Source organism: Globicephala melas, chromosome 9 (assembly GCF_963455315.2).
Source record: "Globicephala melas chromosome 9, mGloMel1.2, whole genome shotgun sequence".
NCBI lineage: Eukaryota > Metazoa > Chordata > Mammalia > Artiodactyla > Delphinidae > Globicephala > Globicephala melas.
Genome location: NC_083322.1, coordinates 94,950,260 through 94,975,856, shown reverse-complemented (window position 1 = coordinate 94,975,856; position 25,597 = coordinate 94,950,260). Strand labels below are relative to the sequence as shown.

General features: G+C 40.7%; 1 protein-coding gene across 8 annotated transcripts in view; it reads right to left on the bottom strand.

The window, feature by feature from the left end:
• Positions 1-25,597, bottom strand: part of HECW1 (HECT, C2 and WW domain containing E3 ubiquitin protein ligase 1) — a 479,149-nt gene that overhangs the window by 406,938 nt on the left and 46,614 nt on the right. The window contains exon 1 of one of the 8 annotated variants that reach the window (XM_030871193.2): positions 20,460-20,559. The exons of the other annotated variants lie outside the window; for them this stretch is intronic. The gene's annotated coding sequence lies outside the window, so the exon portion shown is untranslated. Of the gene's footprint in view, positions 1-20,459; positions 20,560-25,597 lie in introns of those variants that run through there. 8 annotated transcript variants of the gene reach the window in all.

The window sequence follows — 25,597 nt, the reverse complement described above, 5'->3', positions numbered from 1 at the left end:
TTTTGATTGTTTATTTTCCTCAAACCTAAAACATGTTTATAAAAGTAACATTGAACCTTAATTAACACATTACATTCAAGTGAATATATAGTTTAATTAGTACATAAGTATAATTTGACCCTGTCTGTATGTGTTTGATTTCAAACACAGGCATATGTGAAAGAATTTATTTAAAAAATCCTAAGTCTCTAAAGCCCATAATGAAAATACTAAGAGTTGTAGTTTTCCTGTTTTTCACTTATAATGGACATAAATGACACTCAGTGACTGTAAAAATCTTGCATCTGCTCAAATATTCAACTCTTCGGAACTTAAAGCTCACAGCACACAAATAACATTAAACTAATCTCAAAAGCTTTCAGATGAAATACCCAAAAAGTATTTTACTTTTATTACCTAAAAGAACCATCTTCCTGGAAATGATTTCCTGCAGTGCAGTTGACAACAGGGAGCGGGTAAGAGCCTTTGAGGAAGAGTCTGTATTAAACACTTTCAAGTCTGATAGCTTATCATTCACAGGAAATTCTTTAAAATTTCAGAACTGGAGATTTTTCTAGGATATGATCTAAAATTCCCTCCCTTTCCCTTCCATTGTTTCTCATACCTCTGTTATGGTCCATTGCATTGAATTATATTTTATGAGACTGCCTTTTCCCACTAGGTTGTCTGAGCGGGGCTAAGTGTCCTATCCATGCAGGCTGGCCAGCGCACAGTGGCTTTACTGAAAGCATGATGCTTAAATTTTAAATGTTTGCTCAAACTTTGAGCAGGACCTAAAGAAATACGACTTGAAAAATGAGATTTTATAACAACAACATAACAACTTAAACGCGTGTGTGTGTATAACTAGTGGCTCAACACTGAGTGGATTACCTTTCCCATCACTCAGGATCGTTTTGGAACTCCTTGATTGTAGTCATAATTTTCACCCCATATAAGAAAGTCAACCACTTTATTTTTTTAATAAAATCACACACTTTCATCTGTTTTTATTTTAAAATTAAAATTTGAGGAAAGGAAGAATCAAATACAAATACATGGGCTTTTCATGCTTGCATTCTCATGTCTAGCCCACCTGCCAACCTTTTATAAGTGGGCATGAATGCATACCAAGCCTTGATGGTATCACATTCTCCAAGTTAAAGGATGCTGGTTTCATTCATGTTCCCCTTGCTGCCTAATCTTTTGCAGGAATATTCTCCTTTCCTCGCTGTGTGCAAAAGGACCTTTGCCCTGCATATGTGCTGCTCCAGCCCCATTTCCAGCTGAACCCATCGTCTGACTTCCTTGGGATCTGCACACTTGCTGTGTCCCCACTGGCACCATGATCAGCAGAACCACTTTCATCTCTCATTGGCTGCTGGCATCTACTCAGTGGCTTCTTCCTCACCCTGCTCTCGCTCCCCAACCCAGCCTCCAGGCCTGGACGATCCGTGACTTAACACCTTCTCTTCCCTGTGGACAAATCACACACAATCCCTGATGCCGCTGACAAGTTCCCCTGCTATCACTCTGACTTTGTTTTCCAGCTCTCTGATCTCTGCCTGTGCCTGCTCCCTTCAGGGTCTGTCCACAAGCTGTAATCTTACGGTGGCTGACCCCATCTTTTGGCTTAAACTAGTTTGTGTGGGTTTCTGTTACAACCGAGATCCTGAATGCATATATGACTAGAAGCCAAGTGTGTCCACTGGAATGATCGTCTGTCCAGAGGCTCTGATGATGCTCAGCAGACAAAATAACCACTTCCTCTCTGTCCTTGCACCACTCTGAGCTACCCTGGAGGGTCAAAACCTACCAAGCCTTGGCAAGTGGAGAGTTGCCCCTACCTGGGCGTGGGGAGTGTATCTAAGGTACAAAGATAAAAAAGCAATAAATATAATTTTGTCAAGGAATGTATAACAGCTGTTGTTTTAGGGAACAGCAAAGTACTGTATATAAAAATTAAGTCCTTTATCTTTTTTTCTTGCAGACACGGAACGGGGCTAAGTACGATGCTTAAGTTCTTCTTCTGGGCTTTCCCTAGACCAGTGGTTTTCCTTGGAGGTATGGGTGTGTCACCCAGGGGAGATCTGTCAATGTCTGGAGACATTTTTGGTTGTCCCAAATTGGGAGATGGGTATGTAACTGAGCAGGACACTATGGGGCCTTCCTGGGACAGACCCTCCCATGTCCTCCCCCTGCTTCTTGTTTGTAGAAAAGTTTTAGTTCCCCAGGCCTCCCCTGAGTCACAAAAGCCTGGCTCAAGAATTAATGATTGACAGAACGTGAACATCTAGTAACAAAAAAAGAGCAGTTGGGCCAGGAAAACTCATAACAATTTAAACAGTAAATCAGCCATATAGCAATCACAGAATCTTTAGTTCCTCCCTGAAGGACACAGATAACAGTCATGCACAGTCCTGAGCTGTTTTACAGATACTAAAACCCCCACCAAATGGACAAAGTTAACTACATGATGACCTTGAACACGTAGCCCCCAGACCAGCTGGAGCCTGAGAATTGATAACGTTAACCCCTGTGACATCCCTATTACCATGAACCAATCAGAGAATTGTGCATGAGCTGATCACACACCATGCAACTTCCCTTCCTCACCTTGCCTTTCAAAGGTCTTCCCAGAAACCCATCAGGGAGTTCTGTCTCTTGAGCACAAACTGCCCTGACTCCTGGCTTGGCACTTGCAATAAACACTGCACTTTCCTTCACCACAACCCAGTGTCAGTAGATTGGCTTTACTGCGTGCATCTGAGCAGACCCAAGTTTGGTTTGGTAATCAGCAAAAGCCAGGGAAGCTGCTGCACATCCTACATTGCAGAGGACAGCCCCCAATAACATAGAAACGCCTAGTCCAAAATAATAGTACTCCTCTTGAGAAACCCTGCTCTAGACACTATATTTCCCCTCTGGAAACTGGTATTTCCTTTATTACCAGATTCCACCTTACTAATCCTTAAAATGTAATGGAAAGATAACAGAATTGGTAATGAAAGTCCTAATTTTCCTGCTGTGAAAGTAACAATGAATAACACAGATCATGATTCCTTGTAATTACCCAATAACACAAAATGAGGAGAGGCAATGATTCCTTTCTTTATTAATTTAAAATAGACAAGTAAGGCATGAACACATTCTCCTAGTAAAACAATTTAAACATTACAGATAAAAATAGAGTTTCCCTAGCAACCACCTCCCTTTGCCCTCAGAAATAACCATTTCAGTTTATTCTCAGTTTGGTTTGTATTTTTCTGTGGCGATAACACAACTTTCCTGCCCTCCTTAAACTGTTTATTTCAGCAATCTGGTGGGAGTAAAATAATATTTCTTGTTGCTTAACTTGCATATTGTTAATTACAGGTAAAACTGAGTATGTGATCATTGACTCTTTATTTCCTCTGAGAATTGCTTTTTCATTTCCTTTGCTCATTTGTATCACTATATACGAATGTGTCCCTTATCCCCACTGAATAAGTACATAAATACCTTGACAATTGCACGCGTATGTACTGCAAGTAGTCTCTCCCAGACTCTCTCTGGGGAAAACACATCTCTCTTCTCTGCTTATATTTTATTTTCGTGACAGTCTCTTGGACAGAAGCTTTCAACACTGATAAGTCAAATTTGCCAAGCGTTTCCCTTCAAGGTATAGCTTTTGTGTTTTGTTTAAGAAGGTCTTCCCAAATCGGTGATTTCCAAAACTGTCCCCAACTCTAAAATTCATTCTTTCAGAGTGCAGGCCTCCTACTCTTCAGACAGCTCCTCCAATTCAGGGAGCCCAGGATGCAAAACGCAGCCCCTCCGACAACGGCACACAGAGCTGCGCAGCTCACCAAGCCCCAAGCCAGAGCATTAACTCCCTTTCTCCCAAATGCTCCTCCCCTGAGGCCCAAGTCAACCTTGACCCCTCCTTTTCCCCACCCCCGCTTTTTTTTTCCATAGTGACTTGCACATATGTAGCAACAATGTCATTTGTCACACTTCTTGCAGTCCCATAAAAATTAGTAGTGTTTGGACAGTCATAACCTGACAATGTGGGGATCCTGCTACCATCGCTCCCAGCTTTTACTCACATATGGAAAGGAGAAAAAAATGACAAACATTAACTAAAAGGATGCTTATAATATGATACAGAGTCACTTATATGTACCACAACGTATTACTTGGGTTAACATGAAACTCTCATAGACAGTTTGTGCGGTTGTCATTTTTTGCCTTCCACATCCTTCCCACAGTCAGTGGTTTTGTCTGGATAGACAGAGCCAACATAGTTATATTTGAAACATTCAGAGACACAGAAACTGATACTTAGCTACAATCCTTGATTTTCCTGAGACCTCGAAGCTCAGTGAGAAAAACTCAAATCCTATACCCTTCAATTAAGCTAAAGCCTTATGGAGACATGGCTGATGAAACAGGATAGGCATGCAAGGTCATGGCCAAGATAAAATCATTACAAGTTGTTAATTAGATAGAAAGACACGACTTCACAAGAGTGCTTGGACATTGGAAAGAACTAGTTGTGTTCTCATCTTTTCACAGAAATCTTTCTAAAATAGATTTACACAAAGTTGCTGTTTGAAACAATGAATTTGCTGATGTTTGAATGGGCTTTCAGTTACTTTGATGTGTTTTTGCTCTGAGAACCCTTCCAGGCCCACTCCCACTTCTGCCACCAAGTTCTTTTGATCCTACCTTCTAATGGTCACCACTTTTTTTTAATTAAAAAAATATATAAATTTTTTTAATTAAAAATTAAATTTTAATTTAATTTTAAAATAAAATTTTAATTTTTTTTAATTAAAAATCTGCCCTGGGTCTTAGTTGCGGCATGTGGGATCTTCGCTGTTGTGTGTGGGATCTTTGTTGTGGTGTGTGGGATCTAGTTCCCTGACTAGGGATCAAACCTGGGCCCCTTGCATTGGGAGTGCAGCGTCTTAACCACTGGACCACCGGGGAAGTCCCTGGTCACCACTTCTCGTCCCCTCTCTACACCTGGGCTGTCACCCCTGGCTTCTCACTGCCCATACTCTCCTCCTAGATACACAGCTGGCTCTCAGCTGACCCTCCTGCCTCCAGTCTCATCCCCTTTTAGCCTATCTTCCACCATGAGGATGCCTGAGAGCTCTCACCAACACTTGAGTTTGATCCTTTGACTCTTCCACTCTTTAAAGTCTTTCCATCGTTTCCTCTGGATAAAGGTGAAACTCCTCGGCACAACACAAAACGTTCTGATGGTCTTGCTGCTGCCTACCCGACCAAGCTGATCTCTGGCCACCATCCTGCCCTCCCCACCTTCAGCTATACTGAGCCACATGCAGGGCTCCAAACAGACCCTGCTCTGTCTGCCTGGAACCGTCCAGGGCCACCTCTACCCACCCCTCCAGGTGCAGCTCAGGCCTCAGGGCCCAGGAACCTGCCCTTCTCTGAACCTACCCTCTCCCTCCCCAGCAAGTCTGAGGTGAGTGCCCCCCTCTTAGGCACACCTCAAGGTCCTTATGCTCACTTCTACCTGGCACACAACATACTGTTCAATAACTGTATGCTTCCTTGTCTCTCTCTCACACAGGCAGGACATCTAATTGTATTCTGGATTATTACTAGTCCTTTAGTCAGCGGACACTCATGAATATGATCTTTGTGCAATGCAAGGTGTAAGACACTGGGGGCACCAGGCAAAAGTGAAACGGGTCCAGATCCTGCCCTCAGGACACGTACACAAATCTATATATAAAAATAAACTAGCTAGAAATTGACAAAGGCCCAAAGAGAACTACAGACCACACGGCATGAGGGTTCAAAGAAAGGAAGACTAACTTTACCAGTAGCGGGTAGGGGTGGCGGTGGGAACATGTGATGTGTGAGTATTTGGGAGCCGTGGCTTTGGAGTGCCATAGGCTGGTTCAAATCCCAGTTACAACATTTCTTTCCTAGCAAGTCACCTGACCTCTCCAAGACTCAGTGTTTTCATCTTTAAAATGGGGTGGGTGATCACAATAGTACCTGTTTCTGAAGAATGTTTAAGACTTAAATGAGATAATGCTAGCAACACTCTTAGCACAGCGCTAGCCATAAAGTGAGGGATAAAAGTGTTAGAGAGAGTGGCATATGAGCCAGGACTTAAATGACAGAAAACACCTAGATGTGTAGACAGCAAATTTTGTGAAGACTGTATTTCTAATCCATAAGCGTTCATCCTTCTTTTTAAACTTTCCTCCCTCATTCTGCCTAAACACACTCTTATTGAAACCTGCCTACACAAGCTCTCTCTCCCTCCCCTTGTAGGTGCCTCCCTATAATATCTTCCCAGGTCCTTCTAGAATCTGATTATCTGAATCTCTTCCAACCTCTTCCCATCTGTCGTGGACTGACCAGTGTGCCCCCAAATTCACGTCTTCTTGGAACCTCAGAGTGTGACCTTACTTGGAAATTGGGTCTCTGTAGATGAATTAACTAAAGATCTCTAGATGAAATCAACCTGGATTTAGGGTGGATTCTAAATCCAATAGCTAGTGTTCTTATAAAAGGGGAGGTGCCCCCAAAGACACAGGGAAGAAGGCCATGTGAAGACAGAGGCAGTGGTTGGAGTGATGTTGCCATAAACCAAAGAACGCCTGGGGGCCCCAGGTGCTGGAAGACAATATAGCAGGATTCGCCTCTACAGCCTGTGGAGGGAGCATGGCCCTACCCATACTTTGATATGAGACTTCTGGCCTCCAAAACTGTGAGAGAATAAATTCCTCTTGTTTTAAGACACCATATTTGTTATAGCAGCCCTAGGAAACGAATCCACCATCCATCAGAGCGTAATCACCAGGATCTTTCTGAAACACCCCTCTCTGATCATGCCTCTTGCCTGTCTAGCATCCTCCAGTGGCTGCCCAGAACTCTGGACTTCCTATCGGGCCATTTCTGAACTCTGCAGATGCTCCTGTCATCACTCTTGACCAGACACGCTTGTGCTGCCTTTCCTGGCCCCACCACCCAGCCTGGCATCTGGTAACTTCTACCCTTCTCTAAGATCAAGAAATCTGGGTATATATCCGAAGAAAATACTAATTCAAAAAGATACACGCATCCCAATGTTCCCAGCGGCATTATTTACAATAACCAAGATATGGAAGCAACCTAAGCATCTATCAACAGATGAATGGATAAAGATGTGATACATTGTTTGTGTGTGTGTATACACATACATACAATGGAATACTGCTCAATATAAAAAAAAGAATGAAATTTTACCATTTGCAACAACATGGCTGTACCTTGGGGGTATAAGGCTAAGATTATAAGACAATAGAGAAATAAGACAAACAGAAAGACAAATACTCTATGTTATCCATGGAATCTGAAGAGTAAAACAAATGAATGAATAAAACAAGAAAGAAACAGACTCACAGATATGAAGAACAAACTAGTGGTTACCAGTGGGAGAGGGAAGAGCAGAGGGGCAAAACAGGGGTAGGGGATTAAGAGATACAACCACATAAAATAGGGCTTCCCTGGTGGTGCAGTGGTTGAGAGTCCGCCTGCCAATGCAGGGGACACGGGTTCGTGCCCCGGTCTGGGAAGATCCCACGTGCTGCGGAGCTACTAAGCCCGTGAGCCATGGCCACTGAGCCTGCACATCCAGAGCCTGTGCTCCGCAATGAGAGAGGCCACAACAGTGAGAGGCCCGCGTCCCGCAAAAAAAAAATAAATAAAAAAGAACGAAAAAAAAGAGATACAAACATATAAAACAGATAAGCTACAAGGATATATTGTACAGCACAAAGAATATAGCCAATATATTGTAATAAATTTAAATAGAGTATAATCTATAAAAATATTGAACCACTGTGTTGTACACCTGTAACTAATATAATATTGTAAATCAACTATACTTCAATTAAAAAAAATTCAAATGAACACCTCTACTCAACACAGAATGACTACAGAACCATTAAGGTCATTCACCTTAATTCCTTATTACTCTCTAATGGGCAAAGGTTCCTACTATACTTTCTCTCAAGTAACTAACCATCTATAATATTCTATAAAACATAATCTGAAATGTAATACACAATCTGTAATGTGAATTAAACAATTATTAACATTTTTTGGCAAAGGAAAGCTTTTAAAAAAAAAATGTGGTTAACTGCCATCCTTTGTAAAAATATCAATAATAATGAAGATTTGGCTCAGACGTCAGCTTCTCCAGGCAACCTTCCCTCACGCATCTCTGCCTTGCAGTTTGATTAGGTGTTTCTTTTATTTTTTTTTTAAACATCTTTATTGCAGTATAATTGCTTTACAATGGTGTGTTAGTTTCTGCTGTACAACAAAGTGAATCAGCTCTACATAAACATATATCCCCATATCTCCTCCCTCTTTTAGACTAGATAACGTTATATCTTGGGCAGCTTCTAGCTTAATGCTTAGCATATTAAAATCATCCGATTCCTTGCCAATCTCCTTCACCAGATTGTAAGGCCTGTGCCCATGTACCATTCATGTTTGTGTCCCAGTGACTGTAAATGTGCTTTGAACCACGTGGGTGCTCATAAACGCTGGTTGAAAAACTGAATGAATGAATGGAGTGAGAAGGGAGGTCTCCCTTTTGGGACCCAGAATCTCAACACATGCCAGTGGCTTACAACATGGTTTCTTACCTCTGGCACAAGTGATTGGTAGACATAGTCTCTAACTTTATTTGTCTGAATATAAAGCTCATAACATGTTTTCATAACTGCTGGCAGGATTGACTGATAGGGAAACCACTACCAAAAGAGTTAAATGATTATACTACGTTCACAATGCTTGTCTGTGGATTAAAAACTTCAAAGAAATGCAAAAAAATCTGTACAGGAAAGCCATGTCCTTTTCAAACACACAAAGAGCAAGAGGAAAAACACCCCGATGTTCTCAAAGTAATCTAAACTTCACAGAATAAAACTCTTATACCTTTATGGATAATTAATTGAGTTGTTATTAATAACCTCTGATAGTGAAAGAAGACTGGATGTCAGAAGATGCTTTATTCATTCACACACACACACACACACACACACGTTTCCAAAAGTCCAGGCTCCTTGAAATTATTTTCTAATTTTGTAACCTCACGATATGTATATTCTAACATAATTCATACATAGTGTATTAAAATTAGAAATTTCATATAAGTGGCTACCAATGTGTTTTGGAAATCTCCACCTCTGGACACATGAGTCTTTGAAAACTTCGGAAAAGGAAAAAAATATACATATTAATTTTATATATACACACATATATACACAATAAACATCACAAACAGTTCAGCAACGACCTGTAGTCACACTTGAAATACGTGCCAGTGAAAACTGAAAATCTTTCATTTTCATTATTTCATTCTTTTCATTATTTAGGGACTGAGAAACCCTTGATGTTAAAGCCAAACTTCAAACTAGACTAATTTATGGCCTTTCTGAAAAAGTGGAAAGGTTCCAAAGCAGGTGAGTGGTTAAAAATAGACGGATATATTCCCAGCTCACAGACGGGAAGGGGCCAGTTCTTTCTTCTGCTACCAACCAGGAGTCCTCACTCCTAAGACACCCCCTGATAATGAGTTCTTATTGTCCTGACCCGCGGACTGTGTGTCAGCATCTAAAGAAAGCAGCAGGTAAGTGCCGCTACACTCTCGGCATCCTTTTTGACTCTGTAAAGAAGGGTCTGCGCCTGTCCCCCACCTCTACCACGCTAGGGCGTGCTTTCTCCTCCTCCACCCTCCTCCATCACTTCTTCTCCCTCCTTCCACGCTAGGTTCAGCCAAGGTCACCAGGCTGGGCCAAGGTTGTGGCACATGCAGGAGACCCTGGGGGCCGGCTCCCCCTCCGTGCAAATGGAAACGAAATGTGCCTCACTGTTCAGAAATGGGCTTCCACCTTTGGCTGTTGCTGTACTTTTTGTTAGATGGCTCCACTCTTTTTTTTTTTTAAGTAACTGAGGTATAAATCAATCATAAAAACAAACGAGAAACAGTGAATGGCAATGGAGCAGCCGTTCTTCCTCCTGCCTTCGCTGCCAAATCCCTGTCTCCAGCCCTTGCAGACAAGATGCCCACGCTGACTGCCCCTTACAGCCCAGCCTGGTCCGTGGCCTCCCTTCCAGGAAGGGAAAGAAAACCCAGAGCATGTGCGAGTCCACGGGTCAGTGGTGACCACAGCAAGCTCACGGTTGGCTGGCCGGTGGCCTTGACCTTCAGATGGGAGGTCCAGAGCTCGGTCACGGTGGGTTAGGGATGCAGACTGGAGCAGTTCCTGCTTCCATATCCCGACTCTTCCTGGCACCTCCCTCCACACAGAACGAGGGAGGTGGCTGGCAGACAGACCGCAGTCCTGTCGCTGCACACAGGACAGGAGTGGGTGTGTGTGTCTCCTTTCCATATCTGGTTCACAGCCCTCCCCAAGACCATTATCTATTTGGTATCCCCAAACCAACGACAAATCTGATGGCCTTTGCATTCTTTCTCCAATAGCTTGGCAATGGAAGGAAACTGCTCTGGAAACTCAGCTGGGTTTTTTTGCTTTCTCTAAACTGGGATCCCTTCCCAAGGGACAGGACACAGTAGATGGCTTCGAGATTGTTCTCTAACTAATCTGGGCCACCGCACTCCTAGTCTACTTCCTCCCCTGCCTTTGCATGTGCAGGTCACAGGGGAGGCTGCATGGCATCTGTTACTGTGCTGAACGGTCATGGTTACCAATACAGGACTTGGAATCTACCAAATGGGACTCTCCCACCTACTGCTCACATGACCTTGGGCAAGTTCCTTAACTTCTCTAAGACTATAAGACAACACTAATAATAGTTGCTTCCTCACAGACCCGAATTAGCTGAGGTGTTGCTAGCAGAGTGAGTCAGAACAGTGCCTGGCACATAACAAGTGCTCCATAAATTATAGCCGCTATTATCGCATTACTATAACAGTCATATGGGATCTTTGTTAATAGAGACCACTAACTCAGCAGAAAGTGGCATCCCCAGGATAACCAAGTGAGACCTCACTCAGTTTCCTTTTCTCCCCACAAGATCTCCTGGCTTATTGCCATAGTGGCATGAATGGTGGTCCCCCAAACAGATATGTCCAAATCCTAATCCATGGGAATGGTGAGTGTGACCATATTGGGGGAAAGGGTGCACATGTAATTAAGTTAAGGATCTTGAAATGAGAAGAACATCCTGGATTATCCAAGTGGGCCATAATCCAGTAACGAGTGTCCTTGTAAGAAACACATGGAGGAGAAACAGAAGAGGAGGCAATGTGACCACGAGACAGACATGGAATTGACGCAGCCATCGGCCAAGGAACTCTTCAAGCCACCAGAAGTGACAAGAGGCCAGGAACTGATTCTCCCCAGAGACGTGGGAGGAAGCACAGCCCTGTGACACCTCCTGGCCTCCAGAACTTTGAGAGGATAAATTTCTGTCATTTTTAAGCCACGAAGTTTGTGGTCATTCATTCTGGCAGCCACAGGAAACCCATCCACTTCTATGTGCTTTAAATTATCTTGGATTTATTTTTTATTTCCTTTTAAAAGTTTAATTTGTTTTGTAAAACAAAATGAAGCAAACAAAAACTAGCCAAAAGCGATTCAATCATAAAAGAGGTAAACGTCCTAATCGATAAATCTCGACGTTCGCTGAAATGGACATCCAACTGTCTGGGGTGTTTAATAACATGGAATCACTTTTCTCCTTCCATCGTTTATGAAAAAAGAGAGATCACAGAGCAAGTGACAGATGGTTCCATCACATTTGCATATTCAATAAAGACAAATGGGCTTCGCAAGCCGCACGCAGATGAAGGGCAGAGGCATTTCCCAAGGAACTACCAGGAGGTGGAGGGGAGCTGCACTCATAACTTAGAGGACGCGCACGCACGCAAGCCACACAACAAACAAGCTTTGTACAGTAATGAATAAAGGGAACTAGGGCAAGGAGAAAAATGAAAGGAAGATTTTACAACATAAACTTAATTAGCCAGGAATAGCAGAATCACTGGATCTTAGTGACACGGGGACCTCACCCTCCAAGAGAATGAAGGTAGTAATCACCTCCACAAAACCCACAGACAGCCATCCTTCAGCCTCTGCTTGAATACTTCCAGGAACAGGGAGTTTACTACCTCACAAGCCTGCATTACCTGAAAGCTGTCTTTGAAAGTTCCTTCTTAATCAAAACAAGATAAAATATATCTCCCTACATCATTCATCCACTGGTGATGGTTTCGATTTAAGAACTTTACAGATTTTTGCATTAGTTCACTGAACAGAAAGTGACCAGGCCTATGAGGCAAGCACTATAATACACGAGGATCTAGAGGCTCCAGAAGCAGTCTGCTCTCAGGGCTGGGCCAGTCACACAGGGTGAGGCAGGTAGGGAGCAGAAGGGACAGGGCAGCACTGCTCACACAGTTATGACAGGATATCTGAGAGGGGAAACCAGCCTGAAGGAGGAGATTAACACACAGAGTTTCCTGCAAGAGGGAGCCCATTAGCTGAGTCCTTAAAGTTGATTAAGTCTCAGCCTGATGAAGGGAGTGTGTATGTGTGCTTTTGTGTATATGTGTGTGTGCGTAGAAAACACAGGGCACCTCTTGGCAGGAGAGGGTCCAGGCTTTCAATCACTGAGTCAAATATATGTGCTGTTTGACCTATATGTGCTGTTTTCAATGCTGAGGATACACAGAGAAGGAAATAAAACACCCAAGCCTCATGCAGCTTCCATTTTGGTAAAGGACACAGACAATAAATTAAATTGTTGACAATAGGGACAATAAACAAAATAACCAAGAAAATATATTGTCTATCTGGTGACAGCAAGTGCAATGGAATAAAATGTAAAGCAGAAAAAGGGACCAGAGAGTATTTGGGTGGAGAGGTTGATAATAAATAGGACGTGCTTAGCTGAGCAGAGCGAACCAGGGAGAAGCCCAAGGAAAACCATGTGCTGACTGTTCTCTCCTCCAAGCCCCCAGGTTGGCCCTCAGCACGTCTGACAGTGTCTAGCCAACCTTCCCTTCATCAGCTCGCTCTTCTTATTCTCAGGCTAAGTCTAAACCGTTATTGATATGAATACCATTAAACAGAATAATGAGAAAATAATTGTATAATAGCATTTAAAAAAACCCAAAGTAATCTCAAAAAACACTATCATAGAAACCAATAAATAACTGCACCTTTTGGGAAAGTGACACTAAATTAAATTATTTTGTCACCCTTCATGCCCAATCTTCATTCTCAATCAGTCAGGACAAACAGCCCCACCTGGACCCGGCAAGAGAGACCCCTGCCCTGGACCCCAAGCTTTCAAAGGCCCTGCCAACCCCTCCAGCCCTGCATCGCCCCCTGCCCTGGGTCAGGGGACACACACACCCGGAGCCCACATCCCCTCAAGAAAACTGCTGATACAGAAGGAGAAATTAGCTATATAATTGAGGGAAAGACAAGTTACAAAAATTAAATAAGGTCAATAAATTGGATAAGGTAAACAAAATAAAACAAATGAAATCAATGGACAAAGGGGCAGAACCCTGGTCTGGAACAGTTGAAGTGTTGAAACTCATGAAAGAAAGAACTTGTTATTGAGGTGAAATTTGACACAATTTTTTGGCTTCTCTGAGGTGAGACAAAATAACATTTTCTTTGGAAGCAGTAAGCCATTATAATTGCTAAAGATATTTGGGGAGGGGGGGAAGGAAACGAAATTAATGAAATGTATTAAAACATTTTAAATATCAGCTAATTAAAAGTGAGACAGGTTCGACAAATCAATGGAACAAAAAGAAATTCTAAGAACAAACCCTAATACGTTTAAGACCTTGCAGTTGATAGAAGTGGCATTTCCAAATAATGGAGCATGGATGTATTATCCAACAAGTGGTTCTAGGACATTTATGGGGGGAAAACTATATCTCTGTCTTCTCAAAATAAAGTCTAAACATTGAAACATAAAAAGAAATCAACAAAAGTATTAGTAAAAAACACAGAGAGATAATTACATCCTGTTGGGGGTAAAGGTGGTTTTTGTTTTCTAACCATAAGGCTAAAACCCAACACCATAAAGTGAAGGATTGATAGCTCTAAGAAAGGAAAAAATTATTTGAAAAATAATCATAAACAAAATCTAAAGCCAAACACGAAACAGGGGGAAATTCTGAAAACATATATAAGACAAAGGTTGATATTCATTATAAATAAAGAGTATCTGAAATTATAAAACAAACAGACACCCAGAAAAATGGGCAAAGTTCATGAAGTTGCCACCCAAAAATCAATAAGTGCAGAGGGACAAAAGCATATGAAAAACCGATTAATCTCACTGGTTACCAAAATAACTTGAAGTTAAACAATAGTTTCATTTTCTCATTTATCAATTGGCGGGGATTTTAATGAATGATAAAATGCTCTACTGTATTTGCAAAGATACACAGAAATGCATACTTTCTTATATATCGGTAGGATTTTAAGTTTATAAAAACTTTCTGATGGGCAACCTGGCAGTAAAGACCAAAAAAAAATTTGCGTACACATGGACCCAAGTTCTGCTTTTAGGAAAATTTTTGAAGGAAACTAACAGTTCTGTGTGTAATTTACCTAAAAGGATATAAATGTCAGAGTTACTTGATAAGGGAAAATGGATGGTTAAGTTAACTGTCAGATTCACACAGTGGAACAAATGTTTAGTGCAATGGTTCTCAAAATGTGGTCCCTCCAAGGAACATCTGGGAACTTGTTAAAAATACAAGTTCTCTGGCTCTTCCCAGACCTACTGAATCACAAATTCTCGAGGGTTATGCCCAGCAATCTCTGGTTTAAGAAACATTCCAGGTGATTCTGATGTTTGCACACTACAGTTTGAGAACCTCTCGCTCTGTGTAAATCAAGGGTTTTAGGAGGAACAGGATGGGACACTCAAACTGGGTAGTTTGAAGAATTTTTAAAAGGGACCATTTACAAAAGTGAGCTAACCACAAGAGGTGGTGCTGAGACTGATAAGAGTGGGGCTGCATTCTCACGCCTGGAGGGGATGTAACTAGACCCAGAGAGAGGTAGCTGGATGGGAATGACTGTGACCTAGATGGGGGCCTCAGCAAACCCCCAGGGACCCCATAGCAGGAGAGCAGTAGAAAAAATACCTCTGCCTTGCTTGCCTTCCTCTTGCTGATCTCCTGCTGGGGGTCCCCACTGGATGAACCCAGAAGGCAGGGGGGCCCACTGATGTGGTCCACTCCAGCAAGTCCCCAGGCACAGGCAGGATGAAAGGGTAGAGGAGGGCTTGGAGGTGCGACTGAAGATACGCAGCACGTGCAGCCATGGAAAAGGATTACGCAAAATATTCATGTGGAAGGTATTTATGAAATATCAAATTTTTGAAAAGCAGAATATGATCCCTTTTTCATTAAAAATATATATCATACATATTTTGTGTATACCCACACATATACATGAAAAAATGCTTGCAGGACATCTACCAAAGTATTAATAGTAGTTATTTCTAGGTCTTGAGATAATGAGTAAGTTCTTATTACTTGATTGTTTTTGCTTGTCTCTATTTCCTTGTTACTTGATTCTTTTTACTTGCCTATATTTTCTAAAAGTTCTATAATAAACATGTAAGAATAAAAGTTAAGGCACTCAAACAAAATCATGAATAAAGGAATCTCAAAGAACCTTAGAAAACCAGTATGTTTTTCTAATACCTGACTTTATTGTTTATGAATAATACACACCCATATGAGTCAACATTTATTGCCTTTTAACTTTAAGGAATGCTGGAAACAATGTGACTATAGAAAGAGAAAATGTAATGAGTAACAATATGAATTAGTACTGTTTAATACAATTTCTTGAGTGACTACTATACATAAAGCATGTGAACACAGTGCTTCCTGCCTTAACTTAATCAATCCTCACAAGAAGCTTCAAAGATGGGAGCTTTACTTCTACTGTATAGATAAGAAAACTAAAAGTCTTACACATGAGAGTAACTAGCCTAAGACTTCACATCTTATCAGTGGGGGAGCAAGCATCAGATCAGAAAAAGGCCAAAATCTGTGCTCTACATATCTGTGGACGTGAGTGAATTTGATTTTTAAAAGAACATGTCAATTCTATCCTTATAAAAGTAAACCCTGTGACAGAGCAGTTCACTGCATAATTTCACACAGTAATTAATTAGCTTAAGAGCAGATGATGGTTTCATGTTGAGGTAAGTGAAAATTATTACTTTAATGGTCCAGAGAAAATTTATATATCAAATATGAAAACATTTCCATTTTTTCTGACTCTAGTCTTAGTACAGCCAGAGGAATGAATCTGCTGATAAAATATCTTCTCAGTATTTGACAGAAGCTACTGGTAAGAATTTGTTTTCAACTATGAAACTATGAGTTTAAAGATGTTTAATTCAAGCCACTGTACCTGAAGCAACACCTTCCACAACTTTTAATCCATCCTATAAATGTTAGACTTATTGTACTTATATAGGCTGACTGGCTCTGTTTTGTGCATCTGCCTCTCCTATTTGAAGGTAAACTCCTCTGAAGTAAAGATGCATATTTTACTAGCACGGGCTTCTGCTACGCCTAGCACAATGCCCATTGTGAATGGGTGTGTATTAGCTGTGAATGGGTGTGTATTAGCTGTGAATGAACGTGCATCAGTGAGGACAGGCTAAATCACACTGTGGTAACAAATAAGATGCAACCCCAGGTCTCACTGGCTGAATCCAACCAAAGCGTCTTTTCTGAATCACACTGCATGTCAAATCTGGGTTGGCAGGGGAGGTCTCTGCATCAGGAACAGACACTGATGGTAGCTTCCAAGTGACACATGCTTTCCCAAATACCTCTGTGTGGAAGAGAATGTGGTGAAGAGCCTCCTACATCTCCCCCTAGAGGTAATGCCTATCACTTCCACTCATAACCCATTGGCCAGTGTAAGTCATATGGCTACACCTAACTTCCGGGGAGGGAAGTACAATCCTACCCCAGGCCTGGGAGATGGAAAGCAAGAAATATCTGATGACTATATTAAGGACTGCCACAAAAGGTTTCAGGAATGAATCATGAAGTTGTTAGTTAGTACTTGTTAATACATTTCCTCACTGGTGATGGTTTACAATGTCAGTTTACCATTTTGGGTACTAACAAGAACCAAACAGAGAAACAGATAAGTTTTATATATCTCCCTGACACTACAGTTGTGTCACTGCTGAACTATCTATTACTGCTACTTCATCATGTGTGGCTAATTCATATCTATTATAAATTTTATTCCCTAGTTTCATCTTTCCATAGGTACAAAGACAAAAGAAATAACCATTGATTAGTAATGGCCAATAGGACAGATGAGAGAAGAAAAAATGGCTTGAGGGCACCCCATAATTCATTCACTTGATTCAGTGAACATCTACTGAGACCTGATACCTGAGACATGCTAGGGTTATGAGGATGACTAAGCCATAGATTCTGGCCTCAGGCTGAAGGAAAGTGCACCAAAATATTAGAGTGTTGGAATGAATAAAATTTTTTCTTTATATGGTAGTCTTTCATGTATTAGACTTTTGATATCATGTGTTTCTTTTACAACTTTGTTAAAAAGTAATTTTTAAAGAAAACCTCTCTAATTATCTATCCTTTTCATCAGAGCTCAAATTGGTGTAATTTACTTTCCCTAATTAAGTGTTCTTAGGTACTTAACTGCAGCTGCTAATTTTCTTCTTGTCTAGCTGTCATAGGATTCATTCTGGATTTAATGTTTTAAACACTTAAACAAGAAAGGGACAAGTGAAATGTTTCTTGCCAGTTCAAGTGGCTTCATCCATGAATACAAGACTTTACTGAGGGTTTCCCTGGTGGTGCAGTGGTTAAGAATCCTCCTGCCAATGCAGGGGACATGGGTTTGAGCCCTGGTCCGGGAAGATCCCACATGCTGCAGAGCAACAAAGCCCGTGCGCCACAACTACTGAGCCTGCACTCTAGAGCTTGTGAGCCACAACTACTGAGCCTGCATGCCACAACTACTGAAGTCCATGTGCCTAGAGCCCGTGCTCTGCAACGAGAGGCCACCACACTGAGAAGGTCACACACCGCAGCGAAGAGTAACCCCCACTCGCCACAACTAGAGAAAGCCCACGTGTACAACGAAGACCCGACGCAGCCAAAAAGAAATAAATTCAATAAATCTATTTTTTAAAAGGACTTTATTGAGCACATGCTTCTTCTGTTCATTCATAAATTTATTAAACATCACATCTGTGAGATGATGCCAGGCACACAAGGTTGGCAGGACCTATCTGAGCACAGCAAGCCAGTGAGTGCAAGCGTTGCTACCAAGTCCATTTCCTAAAACAGGTGTTTGTTGTATCCCATGATAAATGCCTGCTAGCTTTTATTATCTTGGCGATAATAAAAATTATCATAGAGAAAGAGCAAAACAATAATACTCAACGAATATATGAATACAGACTCATAGGAATACAGACCCAATAAATCTATCAACCAGCATGTTTAAATTATCTTCACACGTTTAAATAATATATATTTACAATTCTTTTGCCAAAATACAATTCAATTTCCGTAAACACTGCATAGGCACTTTTAATAAACTCAGGTTTCTTAAAACATAGATTTATTTTCCCTGTTCGCTAATTTTACTTTACACCTTCTATGTGTTCTTTTCATCCAAAAAAATTGTCTCTAGTGAGTTCTAAACTATTTTTGGTGCCAAAGTCCTCTTTGTTTTTCCCATTCCCAGTTGCCATGGATCCTAACTGGCTTGGTGTGTTCTTTGTTTATTGTTTATTTAAAACAATTTTATGTCCTTGAGGACATTTGAAAGAGCTGTTAAGTTTGACGTCAGTACAGCACATCTTCATAAGGATGTTTACACTGATGTGCAGTTTCATACTTTGTACAAACTTTCCTGTATGTTATCTCATTTGGTAGAGCAACGTACAGGTTTGTTATTTTGAAGGTTATGCCACCAGTTAACCAGCCACCCAGAGGCTGTTAGGTACATGGATATACTTCATGGTTTGAAAGCAAAAGGCAGACTCACTAAGGACTTCAAGTCACAGACTCTGGTTTGCAGTCTGTACCCCTTAGAAGCTAATGCAAAATACAAACTCCTCCAGAACCAGAGGGTAGGGGGCTGTGAGACAGGCTGGGATCTTGAATCCTTTGCTGCAGTGCTTACACCTGGACAAACACCTCCTCCTGCAGCAGAATCCAAAGAAACTTTAAGGGACTAAAAGTAATTGTGTACATGCACAGTTGAGGCAAATTATGAACAACAAGACACAAAAAGACCAAAAACACAACTGCCAATTCTGAAGGGTCTGGAGCAAAAGCAGGGTACTGTGTATGATTCCTGCACACAGCACCATCAAAGGGATGAGTAGACAACTCAAGCCACCCCTCTGGCCCAGCCCATGGATCTGCCCCTACCCTCACCCCATTTAAGGGACCAGCCATGCCCTCCCCGCCTCAGAGAGTGGGCAAGGGAACTGATTTCTTGTTTGTGCTGCATCATGAGTCCCAGTAAAGCCTTGCCTAAATTTCTCGTTTGGCACCTTATCAGTTGCTACTGATAAAGGAGTCCAAGAACCCTGGTCAGGAACAGGTGCACCCAGGTAGATTCAGAGGTGTTCTAATATTCTAGTTCGGAGGTTAAATACCTTCTTTTATATTTTAAAATTTATGTAATTTTAAAAAGAAAAAAGATAACCCCTAATATTTCCACAGAATATTATTCAACTTGTTTCACTATGTAAGAAACATTACTCTGCAAAAATACATCTGAGAACCTACCAATGACAGTAGCTGTGAGAGAAGAGAGAGACCTCTGGCAGGACTGTGACCTGGCCTTTGATGGAGACGTGATTAACACCCCAGCATAGCTTAACACTCCTGCCTGCCTGCACTCAAATAGAGGGTGTTCTGGAAATTTCCTCATTATAATGCAAACCCAAGAATTGTTTTAAAAAATGCTATCAGAATTGATATGGAATTCAAGTAACACATCAGGATTAAAGATATTTCTCCAAAGAGAAATTACTTTTCTAACAACTATCAAAGAACACTTAACAATACTGAAAGTAAACTTCCCATTTACTGTAACAACAAAAACATAGAATAAGTACACACGGATCTGGAAGTACCTTATGCTAATGAAATAGTAAAAAGAACTATTGATACCACAGAAGTCCACCCACTGGAGTGAAGGGTCTGAGCCCCACGTCAGGCTTACCAACCTGGGGGTCTGGCAACGGGAGGAGGAATTCCTAGAGAATCAGACTTTGAAGGCTAGTGGGATTTGATTGCAGGCCTTCGGCAGGACTGGGGGAAACAGAGACTCCACTCTTGGAGGGCACACACAAAGTAGTGTGCAAATCGGGACCCAGAGGAAGGAGCAGTGACCCATAGGAGACTGAACCAGACCTACCTGCTAGTGTTGGAGGGTCTCCTGCAGAGGCGGGGGGCAGCTGTGACTCATCAAGGGAGAAGGACACTGGCAGTAGAAGTTCTGGGAAGTACTCCTTGGCATGAGCCCTCCCAGAGCCTGTCATTAGCCCCATCAAAGAGCCCAGGTAGGCTCCAGTGTTGGGTTGCCTCAGGCCAAACAACCAACAAGGAGGGAAGCCAGCCCCACCCATCAGCAGACAAGTGGACTAAAGTTTTACTAAGCTCTGCCCAACAGAGAAACAGCTAGCTCTACCCACTACCAGTGCCTCCCATCAGGAAACTTCCACAAGCCTCGTAGACAGCCTCATCCACCAGAGGGCAGACAGCAGAAGCAAGAAGAACTACAATCCTGCAGCCTGTGGAACAAAAACCATATTCACAGAAATATAGACAAGATAAAAAGGCAGAGGGCTATGTACCAGATGAAGGAACAAGATAAAACCCCAGAAAAACAACTAAATGAAATGGAGATAGGCAATCTTCCAGGAAAAGAATTCAGAATAATGACAGTGAAGATGATTCAGGACCTTGGAAAAAGAATGGAGGCAAAGATCGAGAAGAATTAAACAACAAACAAACATAGATGAACAATACAATAACAAATGAAAACTGCACTAGAAGAAATCAATAGCAGAATAACTGAGGCAGAAGAATGGATAAGTGACCTGGAAGACAGGATGGTGGAATTCACTCTGTAGAACAGAATAAAGAAAAGAGAATGAAAAGAAATGAAGACAGCCTGAGAGACCTCTGGGACAACATTAAACACAACAACATTTGCATTACAGGGGTCCCAGAAGGAGAAGAGAGAGAGAAAGGACCAGAGAAGATATTCGAAGAGATTATAGTCGAAAACTTCCCTAACGTGGGAAAGGAAATAGCCACCCAAATCCAGGAAGTGCAGAGTCCCATACAGGACAAACCCAAGGAGAAACATGCTGAGACACAGAGTAATAAAATTGTCAAAAATTAAAGACAGAAAAATTGAAAGCAGCAAGGGAAAAATGACAACATACAAAGGAACTCCCATAAGGTTAACAGCTGATTTCTCAATAGAAACTCTACAAGCTAGAAGGGAGTGGCATGATATACTTAAAGTGATGAAAGGGAAGAACCTACAACCAAGATTACTCTACCTGGCAAAGATCTCATTCAGATTCGATGGAGAAATCAAAAGCTTTACAGACAAGCAAAAGCTAAGAGAATTCAGCACCACCAAACCAGCTATCCAACGAATGCTAAAGGAACTTCTCTAAGTGGGAAACACAAGAGAAGAAAAGGACCTACAAAAACAAACCCAAAACAATAAGAAAATGGTAACAGGAACATACATATCAATAATTACCTTAAACATGAATGGATTAAATACTCCAACCAAAAGACACAGGCTCGCAGAATGGACACAAAAACAAGACCCATCTATATGCTGTCTACAAGAGACCCACTTCAGACGTAGGGACACATACAGACTGAAAGTGAGGGGATGGAAAAATATATTCCATGCAAATGGAAATCAAAAGAAAGCTAGAGTAGCAATTCTCATCTCAGATAAAATAGACTTTAAAATAAAGAATGTTACAAAAGGCAAGGAAGGACATTACATAATCATCAAGGGATCAATCCAAGAAGAAGATATAACAATTATAAATATATATGCACCCAACATAGAAGCACCTCAATACATAAGGCAACTGCTAACAGCTCTAAAAGAGGAAATTGATGGTAACACAATAATAGTGGGGGACTTTAACAACTCACTTACACCAATGGACAGATCATCCAAAAAGAAAATTAATAAGGAAACACAAGCTTTAAATGACACAATAGACCAGATAGATTTAATTGATATTTATAGGACATTCCACCCAAAAACATCAGATTACACTTTCTTCTCAAGTGCACACAGATCATTCTCCAGGACAGATCACATCTTGGGTCACAAATCAAGCCTCAGTAAATTTAAGAAAATTGAAATCATATCAAGCATCTTTTCCGACCACAACGCTATAAGATTAGAAATCAATTACAGGGAAAAAAACATAAAAAACACAAACACATGGAGGCAAAACAATATGTTACTAAATAACAAAGAGATCACTGAAGAAATCAAAGAGGAAATAAAAAAATACCTAGAGACAAATGACAATGAAAACACGACGATCCAAAACCTATGGGACGTGGCAAAAGCAGTTCTAAGAGGGAAGTTTATAGCAATACAGGCTTACCTCAAGAAACAATAAAAATCTCAAACAATCTAATGTTACACCTAAAGGAACTAGAGAAAGAAGAACAGACAAAACCAAAGTTAGCAGAAGGAAAGAAATCAACAAGATCAGAGCAGAAATAAATGAAATAGAAACAGAAAACAATAGCAAAGATCAATAACACTAAAAGCTGGTTCTTTGAGAAGATAAACGAAATTGATAAACCATTAGACAGACTCATCAAGAAAAAGAGGGAGAGGACTCAAATCAATAAAATTAGAAATGAAAAAGGAAAAGTTACAAGAGACACCACAGAAATACAAAGCATCCTAAGAGACTACTATAAACACCTCTATGCCAATAAAATGGACAACCTGGAAGAAATGGACAAATTCTTAGAAAGGTATAAACTTCCAAGACTGAACCAGGAAGAAATAGAAAATATGAACAGACCAGTCACAAGTAATGAAATTGAAACTGTGATTAAAAATCTTCCAACAACCAAAAGTTCAGGACCAGATGGCTTCACAGGTGAATTCTATCAAACATTTAGAGAAGAGCTAACACCCATCCTTCTCAAACTCTTCCAAAAAATTTCAGAGGAAGGAACACTCCCAAACTCATTCTATGAGGCCACCATCACCCTGATACCAAAACCAGACAAAGATATTACAAAAAAAGAAAATTATAGACCAATATCACTGATGAATATAGATGCAAAAATCCTTAACAAAATACTAGCAAACAGAATCCAACAACACATTAAAGGATCACACACCACGATCAAGTGCGATTTATCCCAGGATGCAAGGATTCTTCAATATACGCAAATCCATCAATGTCATACACCATAATAACAAATTGAAGAATAAAAACCATACGATCACCTCAATAGATGCAGAAAAATCTTTTGTCAAAATTCAATGCCGATTTATGATAAAAAACTCTCCAAAAAGTAGGCAAAGAGGGAACCTACCTCAACATAATAAAGGCCATATATGACAAGCCCACAGCAAATATCATTCTCAATGGTGAAAAACTGAAAGCATTTCCTCTAAGATCAGGAACAAGACAAGGATGTCCACTCTCACACTATTATTCAACAGAGTTTTCGATGTCGTAGCCACAGCAATCAGGGAAGAAAAAGAAACAAAAGGAATACAAATTTGAAAAGAAGAAGTAAAACTGTCCCTGTTTGCAGATGACATGTATTATACATAGAGAATCCTAAAGATGCTACCAGAAAACTACTAGAGCTAATCAATGAATTTGGTGAAGTTGCAGGATAGAAAATTAATGCACAGAAATCTCTTGCATTCCTATACACTAATGATGAAAAATATGAAAGAGAAATTAAGGAAACACTCCCATTTATCACTGCAACAAAAAGAATAAAACACCTAGGAATAAGCTTACCTAGGGAGACAAAAGACCTGTATGCAGAAAACTATAAGACACTGATGAAAGAAATTAAAGATGATACAAACAGATGGAGAGATATACCATGTTCTTGGATTGGAAGAACCAACATTGTGAAAATAACTCTACTACCCAAAGCAATCTACAGATTCAATGCAATCGTATCAAATTACCAATGGCATTTTTTACAGAACTAGAACAAAAAATCTTAAAATTTGTATGGGGACGCAAAAGACCCTGAATAGCCAAAGCAATCTTGAGGGAAAAAAACGGAGGTGGAGGAATCAGGCTCCTTGACTTCAGACTATACTACAAAGCTACTGTATGGTACTGACACAAAAACAGAAATATAGATCAATGGAACAGAATAGAAAGCCCAGAGATAAACCCATGCACATATGGTCACCTTATCTTTGATAAAGGAGGCAATAATATACAGTGGAGAAAACACAGCCTCTTCAATAAGTGGTGCTGGGAAAAATGGACAGCTACATGTAAAAGAATGATATTAGAACACTCCCTAACACCATACACAAAAGTAAGCTCAAAATGGATTAAAGACCTAAATGTAAGGCCAGAAACTATCAAACTCTTAGAGGAAAACATAGGCAGAACACTCTATGACATAAATCACAGCAAGAATCTTTTTGACCCACCTCCTAGAGTAATGGATATAAAAACAAAAATAAACAAATGGGACCTAATGAAACTTAAAAGCTTTTGCACAGCAAAGGAAACCATGAACAAGACGAAAAGACAACCCTCAGAATGGGAGAAAATATTTGCAAATGAATCATCGGACAAAGGATTAATCTCCAAAATATATAACAGCTCATGCAGCTCAAAATTATAAAACAACCTGATCCAAAAATGGGCAGAAGACCTAAATAGACATTTCTCCAAAGAGGACATATAGATGGCCAAGAGGCACATGAAAAGCTGCTCAGCATCACTAATCATTAGAGAAATGCAAATCAAAACTACAATGAGGTATCACCTCACACCAGTTAGAATGGGCATCATCAGAAAATCTACAAACAACAAATGCTGGAGAGGGTGTGGAGAAAAGGGAACTCTCTTGCACTGTTGGTGGGAATGTAAATTGATACAGCCACTACAGAGAACAGTATGGAGGTTCCTTAAAAAACTAAAAATAGAACTACCATATGACCCAGCAATCCCACTACTGGGCATATACCCAGAGAAAACCATAATTCAAAAAGACACATGCACCCCAATGTTCATTGCAGCTCTATTTACAATAGCCACGTCATGGAAGCAACCTAAATGCCCATCGACAGATGAATGGATAAAGAAGCAGCAGTACATATATACAATGGAATATTACTCAGTCATAAAAAGGAACAAAATTGGGTCATTTGTAGAGATGTTGACGGATCTAGAGACTGTCATACAGAGTGAAGTAAGTCAGAAAGAGAAAAACAAATATCATATATTAACGCATATAGGTGGAACCTAGAAAAGTGGTACAGAT